Source organism: Hippoglossus stenolepis, chromosome 12, assembly GCF_022539355.2.
Source record: "Hippoglossus stenolepis isolate QCI-W04-F060 chromosome 12, HSTE1.2, whole genome shotgun sequence".
Lineage (NCBI taxonomy): Eukaryota > Metazoa > Chordata > Actinopteri > Pleuronectiformes > Pleuronectidae > Hippoglossus > Hippoglossus stenolepis.
In genome coordinates this window covers 17967390-17979759 of record NC_061494.1, presented here as the reverse complement: position 1 = coordinate 17979759, position 12370 = coordinate 17967390, and the positions used below count along the sequence as shown (strand labels likewise).

Here is a 12370-nt window from a genome sequence, read left to right as displayed (position 1 = left end):
AGGGCCGTTTCCTTTCACTCATTGTTGATTCATTCATTTCCAGTCAGCCATGTGACAAGTGTTCATGTGTTGATGGTGCCACCTGCATGTTGCATCCATCTGGTTAGTGCTGGATGATTATGAATTGAGAAGTTGCTAAGAGCCAGAATGCTGATGCCGTTAACTCAAAGTAAACCCATTTGCATGATGAACAAAAGCAGTCACTAGACACAAACCTACTGTTGCATCAAATACTGTTAACGTTCATTGCTACCAATTAGCTTAAAGGAAAAAGCCACACAGTAGATTAAGAAGTTACAACCATGTGAGTGGATCCCTTGACAAACTGGCACAAAGACACAAAGGCAGACACTGGAGAAGTAATCCACTCAACTTTTACAGGGTTGGGGGAGGGGTTATGTTGTGTTACAATGTGAGTCTCCTATTTTGGAAAACAAAATACCCGTACTGCACTGCCCCACATTCCCATGCGAAGACACACGTGTCTACAATCATAAAGACACACTTACCCCTCTCCACAGAAGTGTCTGGCCATGCCACCATCCTAATCTGCTTCATGAACACGCATGGGCGCACACACAAAAACACACAATTACGCACACAAAATCAGGTCAGCATGTGCATGCAGGGCAACCAAAGCCTCTTTGCCCCGGGGAGGGGGAGGTAACTGTGTGTATCTGTCTGTTCAATGGGTAGCAATAAGATTAGAGGCTTTCACTGTCGGTGGCCCCAGACCTCTCAACTTTCATTCATATCCAGAGAGACACATCGCTGCTACAAAGCTTTAAAGCCACACACTGCTGTGGCAAATGTTTGTTCATCTGGGTCATCTCACTCATCACCCAGACACTGGAAGATTTCTGTCCACACAGCAGATGTTGGTATTTGGTTCATTTTGTATTTTATGTAAGTTATCTTTGAGAAATCCCTCATGCTCTATACTCATAAAGTAATACAGTTAATACAATCATGAGGATTAGGATTTAATAATGAATAAACGCTGTACAAGAGAAACGCCAAAGGATCATAAACTGTTCAATTGATATCTTACAATGACTTTCTAAAAGCAGCTCACCTTATTGCCTTAAGGTAAACTGAGAACTATCGTATTCCACCACCAACAGGGCATTTTGCCCATGGAAAAATCAATAGCCCACTGATGTCACATCAACACAAGTTGGGTCCACAGATTTTGTACCAATGCCAGAAACAATGCTGTTTAAATGACATTGCATTGCTAAGTACAAACAAATTCTCCAACGAAAATTAATTTTAAATTATAACAAAATACGCAAAATGTGCCATGTCCATCAATGTATAATTCATCCTAACACAACAACCATATGCACTTTAGATAAATAAACAAATAATGCATTTTTGGGGACAAAATGATTATTAAAATCAGTAAATAATATGTCAACGAATTAGAAAATGACAAACTAATCTTCAGTAAATTTCTATGAATATCTACAGACACAACTACAGACACAATACGGTTGGTATTCAGCCTTATTCCAGATACTAGTTGAAAGACAGAAGGTCAGCTGAAGAGGATCACACATAAACAAGAGCCCGGCTGACTGACACATATTCAGAGGTAGGGCAGGAAACCGTGCAGCCCATCTGTCAAACGCTCATATCTGAAGGCCTGACCCTCCCCCTCAGAGTAAAGCAGTGTAAATAAACAGCTTCACTAACATCAAGGCCTGGAATAAACCCATCGTTAACCAAGACACACAGCACGGGGAAAAATACCTATGAAGCCTTGATAGTGTAGATTACTCAAAAAACTACTGAACCTATTTCCATGAAATTCTGTGGAGAGGTGGGACATGACCCAAGAAAGAATCTATTAATTTAGGAGCGGGTCCAGCAGATTTTACATGGTTCCACAGAGGGATCTAAGGAGAGAGTTTAAATAATTTGTTATCCCCTTTCTGGTCTGAATTCTTCACTGCACTGAGAATTGGTCGAAAGAAAAAAAAGTTGTATCTTAATGCTCAAAACCTCTATTGTTAAGATTTTTCTGTGATATGAAACAACCCAGATTTACATGTTTTATCATCCAGTGCATGTATGGTCACAATGACAGAGAAAACAGTGAGAGGGAGAAGAAGTGGAAAGGATCCAAAGAGCAGTGGACACAGATACAGACGGCTGTTGTTAAATAGAGATAGAAAGTGAGAGACTCGAGAGGTATCACTCCACAGACTCCCCCCCAGAGATCTTCTCTTACTCTGTCGAACAGGGAATGGGAGCTTTCTGTCTCCCTGCCAGTGAGGCTATTTGGCCTTATTTGATTTCCAGCCCAGAGGAGCTCCAGACAGAGAGCACCTTACAGGGAGGCAGGAGGGCTGAAGAATCAGAACTGCAAGAGTAAGGTCGTTCATTACTCTACTGGCAAAGCTTTCACTTTTTGGACCGCACACACGACAGAGACACATTCTTCAGGAGCAACAGGATGGATGCAGATAGGATGTGACAGCCTTGGGGCGATGATCTATTGGGTCACCGGGGCTACGCATGAAAGGAGGTCTGTCCCCATCTCCCCGTGCTCATAGTTCCCCATCATTACAAAGCTGCAGCACTATGTCTCAGCACAGCAGCATGTCAGGCTACATTCATCTTTCCTCTCTTTCCTTTCCTTCACTTCTGAAAGATTAAGGAGGGGCGTTTTTTTATTTGACTTTATTCAGGCTGTGGACACCCCAGAGAAGGATATGGCACAAGGGACGCCCAAGGAGAAAATGACTCTCCTGGGATTCATATCATACAGTGGCCTTAAAAGCAGATTTTATGTTTTTTTTCTATAGAATACCCATAATGTCCCAAAATATAAAAAGAAAAATAAGTAAGCATCATGAGTCCATCATTCATAGTATTTCATCCAAGCTGTTCATTTCTTCTTCTTCTTATTAATTATATTATTAGTATATATTTAAGCAAATAATTTCCCGAAGCTTTTAATGCAATGTCCCCAGTTATTAATTCACATTAAACTCAGTTCAGTGTGAAAATCTACTTTGAGAAAATGATTATACAAAGTTATTGTGTGTTATCTACTGTTATAGGACTAATTTAATTCAAAGTAATGGTTATATCCCAAATGTCTGACATTTTATTTCAGAAAAGGCCAAGATTGGCAAAATCATTACAAAAGGAACAAATCTATGAAAATCATAAAATAATCAAATCTCAACTCAGTTGTATTTGTAGATACCAACATAGATTATCTCAAACCAAATGTAAGGTCGAGAGCTAACAATATCAAAGAGAAACCCAACAGTTCCCACAATGAGCAAACACTTGACTCACTGGGAAGAGCAACCGCCAAAATAAAAGGAGTGTGGGCTGCCATCTGCCACGACTGGTCATGGTGAGAGGATATGGGGGAGTTATGGGGGGACAGAGGAGAGGTTGGTGGAAAGGGGGGAGAAAAGACTAGAAGTGCAAAGAAAAACTAGCTCGAGCTTGATCCAACAAATAAGGATCAATTAATTTCTAATGAGAATGTTTGGAAATCTTTATGTCTGATCACTTCAAGTCTATGATGATTGTAGTTATGGTGCATAACTGATAACTGAAAAGGGGAAGTTTAAAAAGGGGAAAACACGGCAGGAGGGAGAGAAGAGTTTGATGGACTGAGCGGGAAAATATGGAATCGCTCTTCTGGCAGTTGTTCATTCTTGGCATGATTTCGAAGGAACTCCTCAGTGACGCCTTCTTTCTTCTAAATCTCTCTGTCTATCTTGGTATATATTTCTTTCATAGGGCAGAAAGAATCAATTACATGGATCAATAGTAATATAACCCCTGTATGAAGAGCCTAGTAAGTCATCCAACGGGCTCTTCTCCAGGACATGTGTTGTAAAAGCAATGGACCACTCAAAACACACACATAACCACTATCTGAGAGCAGTTTCACTCTGGTGCCGGTGACTGAAGACTCTTGTTTCAACCAAGATCCATTCTTGAAAACAACAGATGTGGGCCTGAGGCTATTTCATATCTGATCTGGGGATGAATGACGAATTAAACGCGGAAAATGACTTTTCTGACCTGCTACTGAATCCCAAACCAAAAGTGCAGCCTCATTTACATATATCGACGGAGTCCAGTGTCTCAGTAGAGTAATAACTAGGCCAGTCATCTGGACAGGGAGGTGGTGGCCCATAGCTCTCTCCCTGAAGAGATTAACTGAGAGCCATTAGAGCAGGCTAATAGAATGAGACGTGGATGAAAGCAACACTGACGCTGGGCTAATGTGTATCGAGTGAAAGCAATACTGGGCCAAGCTACACCGATGCTATGGGGCTAATCCAATGAGACAGCATGGAGACTTTGGTAATGCTGTATACTAACTGTGGCAGATCAAATGACAGACGCCAACAGAGGAGAGGAGGAAAAGAAACAAGGTGTGGCAACCCAAGAGCTGCGTATTCACCACATGTTGTATTGGACTGGAACCACAACAAGCACACACAGCACCACATAATTCCATCCTTTTAAAAGTGCATCATGGAAACGTTACCTTAACTCTTAAGATCTAAAGTTGACTTTTTTTCCGATCATCGTCATCACGTCACCCTGCCCTTTGCTTCCTCCATCCTCTAAACTGAAAAGTAAGGTAGCAGCAAAAATCAAAACAAAACAGGAAGACACACTCTTCAGAGGTCGATCTGTCCTCCGCCCGTCTCTCTATCTCTCTCTCTCCCTCTCTCTCCTTGCACGTGTGCCTGTGTGTAAGTGAAACGCGCTGTGTGTGGTGTGCGTGGCGATGGGCGTGCGGGTGAGGAGAACAGAAGCTTTATGGGTGTGTTTAATATTTGATAGGGCATCTTTCAGGAGCCCCACCCAGCCTACTGCAAGAGGAGAGGAGAATTTAGGCTTTTGGGAAAATACACACAAAAAAAGACAGAAACATTAGAAAGATGCATTTCTAGTACCATAAAAAAAACCCTGATCATTTACAACAATGGTACAAAGTCTAAAGACTAAAGCCACATAATCCTCCCCACACAAGAAAATTAATCTACAAGCTTAGGTAGCAGTTTACAGTACAGCCCTATAATATCATGTGATCAACCAGAGGGGATAAGAAAGGCACCGCATGTGAAACCTGACTCCAGCAGGAATATGTTGTGGCTCTCGTAAAAGAATCCGTGGGAATTCAATTTCCCCTTCTCATTTCATGCTTAACAGCATACTGGTTCCAGTCAGTCAACCATTCCCTGCTAAGTGCCAGCAGTAAAAAACCATACGAGCGCTGCCAGTTCCTCAGTTCCTCCTGTTTTACGAGTCTGTGATGTCACAGGCCTTGATAAGTCACAGCATGGGGTCTGGGCCGACCCACATCACATTAGCAACGGAATTAAAAGCGAGAACGCAGTGTTTCTGAAGAGGAATTAAGCTTTTCTGTCTTTTCACATCATGCTTCTATATAGTGCCTCAATCAAAATCAGCTACGTTACATTAAAGGGGACATAGCATGCAAATTCCACTTTGTTAGTGCTTCTACAGGTTAATGTGGGTATCTGGCATGTCTACCAACCCAAAAACTCTGGGGAAAAAACACTCGCGCGTTTTGTTATAGTTCCTCTAAGTCAGAAACGTCATGCTTGAGCGACTCGATTGCGCTTCCTGGGTATTGTGTCGTAACAAGGAACTGGAAGTCCCTACATGGTCTTGGCCCCCGTCCCCCACACTCGTTTCTTCGGGTTTACACCGGAGGCAGCGCAGCGCCGTTCCCAAGCAGCAGCGGGGCGGCATCCTGGGACGAGCATTTCTCCGCTGGTCAGCCCGCGATGCACTCACATGTGGCATTTGTCTGGATCGTTGGGACTGGGAGGCTGCAGCAGCTGCTCGGGAGCGACCGCTCTCTCCCGTGCGTGAGCTGGAATTTGTGTCAGCGCCACACAGCCAGCAGTGTGGAAGACTTCCGCAGTGTTCAGCGCTACTGTAACCCCCGAACCCCGACATTCAACGGGTACAACAACAAGCGGAGAAAGCAGAATCGCGGGCTGACCTTATATATACAGTCTATGGGGCTGACCAGCGCGGAGAAATGCTCGTCCCGTGTGAACAGCCAGGCTGCGCTGGCGAAGCAGCGCTGCGCTGCCTCGCGCGGTCTTCCACACTGCCAGCTGTGTGGAAGACTTCCGCAGTGTTCAGCTCTACTGTATGCCGGGTTACAGTAGTTACGCGGGTTACAGTAGTTACGCCGGTTACAGTAGTTACGCGGGTACACCGGGCGCGAGCGCAGCTGCGAGGCAGCGCAGCGCCGTTGTCCAGCACGCAGCCGCCTGGCTGTTCACCGGGACGAGCATTTCTCGCGCTGGTCAGCCCCATAGACTGTATATATAAGGTCAGCCCGCGATTCTGCTTTCTCCGCTTGTTGTTGTACCCGTTGAATGTCGGGGTTCGGGGTAAATGATGGTCTTCATAGCCCCCTCTCTTTCTCTCTCTGTCTGTCTGCTTGTGTGCTTGTAGTGGGGGCAGAGGGGACATTTAATTATGTGATTGGGAAAATTAAAACTCCAGGACAACAAGGGAATACAAAGTATGGGATGCATATTTGATAATTTATATCATATAAAATATGTAATTTATATCGTTTAAAATCATGGGGGAGAGGGAGCTGGCTCATTAGCATTTAAAGGAACAGGCACTCAAAACAGGTCACTCTGTGGAGGGCTGTTTTATACAGGGTAAAAAGGGTGCTGTTTTATATGATCCTTGTGGTATTTTGACCAAAGTATGTTACAGACATTTCATTAAGACCCCAAGGAACCATATCAACTTGTGGTAAAATGGGCATGCTATGTCCCCTTTAATGTTCTTTTTGAAGTCACGGTAATAACAGGACCAAGACAATGACCAAAAAAAGATGTGGCCAAAAATGAGTCACACTACCGACGAGTCACGACACAGAAATACCGCTTTAAAAAGTTTTCATAAACTACCCTGACTCATCCATTAGAATAATCCTGCTGCTTTTTCCGAGGAGTCATGCTGAGCTGCAGTCGTCTTGGTGGAACTTATATAAATCTACTTATCTTCATTTCTGTAGCAGCCCAGATGTCTGCACCCCCGTCGCCACAATCACATTTCACCTAACACCATGCTGCATCTACAGGGTTTAGTGTATATGTGTGTGTATGTGTGCGACATGCTTAGACAGTTGTGTCACCGTCTGCTCCCTCATATACACTATGACCTTCACTTGAACCGCACCACGTGAAAACTGTTAAATCTTACTATGTTCAACTTTTAAGTCGTATAGAAATGTGAATAGCATTATTATTACAATATAAGAGCTGTGGTTTATTTGTGTTCTCTGCTCTTATCTACATGAGTTTTCTATGTGGACAAAAACACAAAAGATGAATTAAACTATGGACTTCCTATTGACATCCTGTTCCATATGAACAAGGCTTAAAGATATAACAGAACCACAGACGTTCAAAGGTCAAAGCATTTCATAAAGACTAAAATCTTTATCTGCAGCACATAATTCATAGACAGGTAAACATGCAGCACACAGGAAGAAGTTGTAAAAGCATATTTTGGTAGCTGTTATTAAGATCGCATAGTTTCTGTATGATGTTTGAAATAGTTGAAATATTTGCTTCATGAGAACATGAAAGCTAACTGAACCAAGCATGTTTTTCTTATGAAGCATAATATTACATTTAACACACTGATATTATATCGACCATGTCAGTGAAAGATAAATCTTTTATGAGCAGGTTTTCTCACGTGACTCAAACACAACCACATAAACATTTACACAGAAACTCGGACTCAGGGTCACATGTTGGCTAATGTCTGCTTCCAGCCGGCTTTTTCCATGGCGCCAAAACAATGACATCACCTTCTCCGCTGTCTGTTTCACTTTCTATCTCTCAGATGACATTAGAAACATCTCGAGCTTATCCGCCGTGCTGTTTGTTTTGGTGTAACCCGCTAACTCATTCCTTATCACCTCGTTTCAATGACCGGCCTGTCGACAGAGGTGATATATGTGGATTACAGTTCATGACCTTGATATGAAATGACCCAGTTATAGAAAGATTTTTATCACGTGCCAGATGGATTTATCCTGTGTGAATGGACAATACACTGCTATTAGGTCAACATCCTCTCTGCCCAACTCCCCTCTTTTCCTGTGGCTCCTTCCTTTCCACTGCCTCTATCGTTCTGTCTCTCACAACAAACACTTCCCCCGATCTCTACTATTTCCTTAGGCAGCACATTTTTTCCCAATAGCTTTCAAACTCTGGAGGCATTTGATTCAAAATGGTCACAAATGTGTAATTACTACATTAGTACATTATCTGAAAAAGGACACTTTGGGTATTCGCAAATGTGTGTTCCAATTCCAAACACAAATACCAAGCAATTTGAAAACATGTAAAACAATTTTACAAATGGATACATCAAAACCTGAGTAGTACAAAAAAAAACTATTTAAAAATACCTCAGTTGGAAACAAAGTTTTTTCCCTTAAAGTTAATTGAATTTAAGTCAGTCCAACAACTTTCTTTTTTTAGAGTAATAATATATATTCTACAGAATTTTAACTTCAACTTCACAGATCTGATAAACTGTTGAAAAGCTTCCTGCTTTTTATCCAAATGTTTTAAAGTATCTGTGACATTTATTTACAGATTGTTAAATGTGAGTGCACAGAAAATCGTCTGATTGGTTTACGAATGCGTGTGGAGTTTTCAGACTCTTGTCTCCAGCTCCATACAAAGCAGACACTGGTGTTGTGTCAAAGTCTGTTCCCCCGTCAAAATCCCAAATCCCCCCCCGTCGGTGATGAGGTTCAGCCGACGCCTGCTTTCATCTTTCCCCACTTTAAATCTACACTTGAATTCACCAAAATACCAGATGCCCCAGTTTTTCCAACACCACTTTAAAACTGCATGCATTCGTGGATGTGTGAGAGAGTGAAAGGATTCTCAAAGCTCAGATGAAGCCTGATCCTTGCACACACACATTTCTCAATCTGTAAACAAATACAACAGAATGATATCCGTAAACAGCTTTTCAAAACTAAAAACGATTGAACGTAAAACATCAATATTTGGGTTCAAATTGCTTGGTATTTGTGTGTGGATTGAAAGATGCATTATTTTGAGAACCAACATTATTGTAAGCACTTGTATCGTCTGTCAGAAAAATAGAAAACTGTCTCACATCAGGCCAAGATGAATGAGGCTTCCTTACATCAGGCCTTTGTTTCCCACAGTCTAGAGCCGTTAGGTCAGTTGAAGAAAAAGCTGGCACGATTCCATAGCCTCTGTACTGACCTCAGCAGAACTTCTGAGACAAACCGAGCAGTGGCGGTTGCTGGAGATACACTTACTGTCCAAATTGCTTTGAGCACAGAGAGCCATCACAACACAATGAAAGCCATTATGTGGGGATGTTAAGACGATGCTGCCGTCCAGCCTGCCATGCAAACACAGGATTTGAATATCACCCTCATGTCTGTGCAGGCGACTTCATAGACTGACACTGAGGACGGTCATTTGTTTATTAAATGTGCGTAACAATTCAAATGTTTCTGGTCTCACAGCAGCTGAACCATCAGCTCCAGAGCTTTGACTTGAAATTGTCGTTCGGTATGAAAAGGCATTACACTTCTTTACTATGAATAAACAGGTGAAATAAATAAATAAATGGACAAAGAGTAGAGGAAGTACAAAACTATTACAAAATAAATCTAAATCATTAATCCATTTTTTAAAAGTTCAAATCAAAAAAAGAAACTTTTATTTTCTTAATTACTTTACTTGAGTTTCTGACTTATTTTGATAAATTTGACCTATTTGTGAATTATCTTATTTTTCATACTTTTTAATGCCCATTAAAAACTTAAATAATGAATAACTTTGCAATTTAATTAACTTCTTTAGAAATAAATTAATTTGTTAACCAATTTATTAATACTTATTTTAAATGTAAAAATAGATATTAAATATTTAAATTAAATAAAGGATTTACTACTATTTCCGTGACACTTGTGGTCCACCATGAGTCTCCAGCACGAGTCGTCCAGTGTCTGCATAAAGGCTGTAATATCACATGACTCAAAGCCCTGAAGGATTATTGAATGAGACTTAAAGGTTTTAAGGAGAGTGACCCTGCGACCTGGTGTGAGTGCAAGGTCGATGCAGTAACATTACCTGCAGCTTAAGACACACAGAGATAAAACTGAGGCGTATCCTGTGCACTGTATATATCTGTCACTTAAATAGATATGAGCCACAATGACAGCTGACATGCTGGCAAGTAGAGACACCTGATGAGGCAAATACTGAGCACAGGAGCAATGACACTGAGACCATGATGCAAACCCCCACAATCCTCTGCGATGATAACCCAACCCAACCCCACTGCCACTGCTGCAGGTGCAGTCTGTTGAGCTCTCATTACTTTACTTAAAGCTAGAATGGCACTGGAGCCCAAAGCTCCACCAAGGCCCAACGGTTCAAGTCTAACAAGCTGCACCAAACTTCACACATTCAGAGAGAGCAATCTGGAGTATGCCTGATTTTTTCCATCAAGATCCATGAACTATTCCCTGGGAAAACACCCTATATTGCAATGTAAAACAAACTGAAAAAAAATTTCTGGATGTGCGCCCTGATCTGGATCCACACCAGAATGTAATGGGTTCTTCCCCTGACTCATACCATATCCTTTCTCCATGTTCCCTGGAAATCTGTCCTGTAGTTTCTGTGTAATCTTGTAAACAATCAAACAAATGGACAGGGGTGAAAACATAACCTCCTGGGCAATCAACCCTATAACACATGTCAATCACAAATGTTTATTTTAGTTGAAGATGGGGCAGGCCGAATATTATGTAAATAAATATTTTTTTGTATACAGTATTTGTAGAGTACTACACTTCAGGTACAGTACTACACTCTCAGCAGTACAGGGATGTTTTGGTTACATAGAAAAAATACAAGGTATGATCTCTGTGGAATCATGTATCGTGACTGAGAATTTGGAGAATTGTTACAGCCTTACATTGTATGTGCTGTACTTCTGCTCTTAATATAGCAAAACCGCGTTTTTCAAACATCATATATACTGTATACCGTCAATGGAAAAATAACAGAAATGATAGGAAATGTGGACAAACAGATGTATGAGTCTTCACCTGCTTTTGCAAATGAATACAAATCTTTTCTCTCCTAGTTTGTACTTGCAGATCTTTCACACTCTCAGGTGTTTGGTTAATTAGGATTCTCCTTGGGTAGATGTGTGGCGGCGCTGCGAGATGGAAGATGTCACTCAAACACAGTCTGTGTACACACAGCTCAGGAGAGAGGGCTAATCAGGGAAGGAGACAGCACCTACAGTACGTGGGTGTAGAAACTTTTAAATAGGAACATTGTTATTCTTCAACTAAGCAGATGAATGTCATACACCGTGATGTACTTTGTGGGTTGTACATTATACAACACAAACTTCCCGTTTATCAAAGCTATTTAAAGATAAATCAACGGTAGACCTTTCTCCCTGTTTCTGCTGGAACCGAGCCATCTGTGCTTTTCCCAGTATGGAAAGGCAGAGGGTCTGTGGTGAGACAGCAACTGCTCGTTCTCTCCTGACAGTAAACACCATCATCGAGCCAATAATGCAGCACATCTGCCGCTAGCACCCTGCATTGCCTTCATAATGGCACCTGTGTAAACACAATATAAAGCGGTTACGATGACGAAACCTCTCCCAGGCACACAAGTAACTCATCATTTATAGCTTTCTGAAAGTACAAGCTGATATAATAGAGGAGTCACCATTGCACCACAAACAGGGTGATCGCATGTGCGTCACTGCTGATAAATATTTTAAAACACAAATTTTAATGTTTAAAGTCAGAGCACTTTCTGTGGCACATCGCCGTCCACGTGTCGGAGCAGAAATTAGTATTGTTTTCCCCCCATCAACTGTCCACTTTCAGTTTTTATCCTGTTAATTGTGAAAATGCAAAGGTCAACATATGTCCATGCTGCTTTTAAGTTTCTTCAGTCTTCATCTTTCCCTCCCCCACTGAAGTTGTGTTTTCTCCTCTGTCCTTTCATTTCTAGGTTTGTTAATTTTTCAGCAGGATTACACAAAAAGTGCAGAACAGATTGGTAGAAGGATGGAATGCGATGGGAGGTAATGGGAAGCGATGGTTTGCGCTCTACTCACTCCCACTCTAGTTTGCTGACCTATTTTCCCTCACTCAAATGCACCATTATCAATCAACATCAAAAACGGTGCAATCATCCCCACAGGCCACAGTATCATCGGTGTTCTATTTTATCCCAAGGGCATTTTCCTGATATGTGAAGGACATTGT

The 12370-nt window shown here is 41.7% G+C and overlaps 1 protein-coding gene across 7 annotated transcripts in view; it reads right to left on the bottom strand.

The window, feature by feature from the left end:
• The window catches only part of ccser2a (coiled-coil serine-rich protein 2a), a 57315-nt gene that overhangs the window by 41714 nt on the left and 3231 nt on the right, over positions 1-12370 (bottom strand). The window contains exon 2 of one of the 7 annotated variants that reach the window (XM_035173375.2): positions 510-549. The exons of the other annotated variants lie outside the window; for them this stretch is intronic. The gene's annotated coding sequence lies outside the window, so the exon portion shown is untranslated. The remainder of the gene's footprint in view (positions 1-509; positions 550-12370) is intronic. 7 annotated transcript variants of the gene reach the window in all.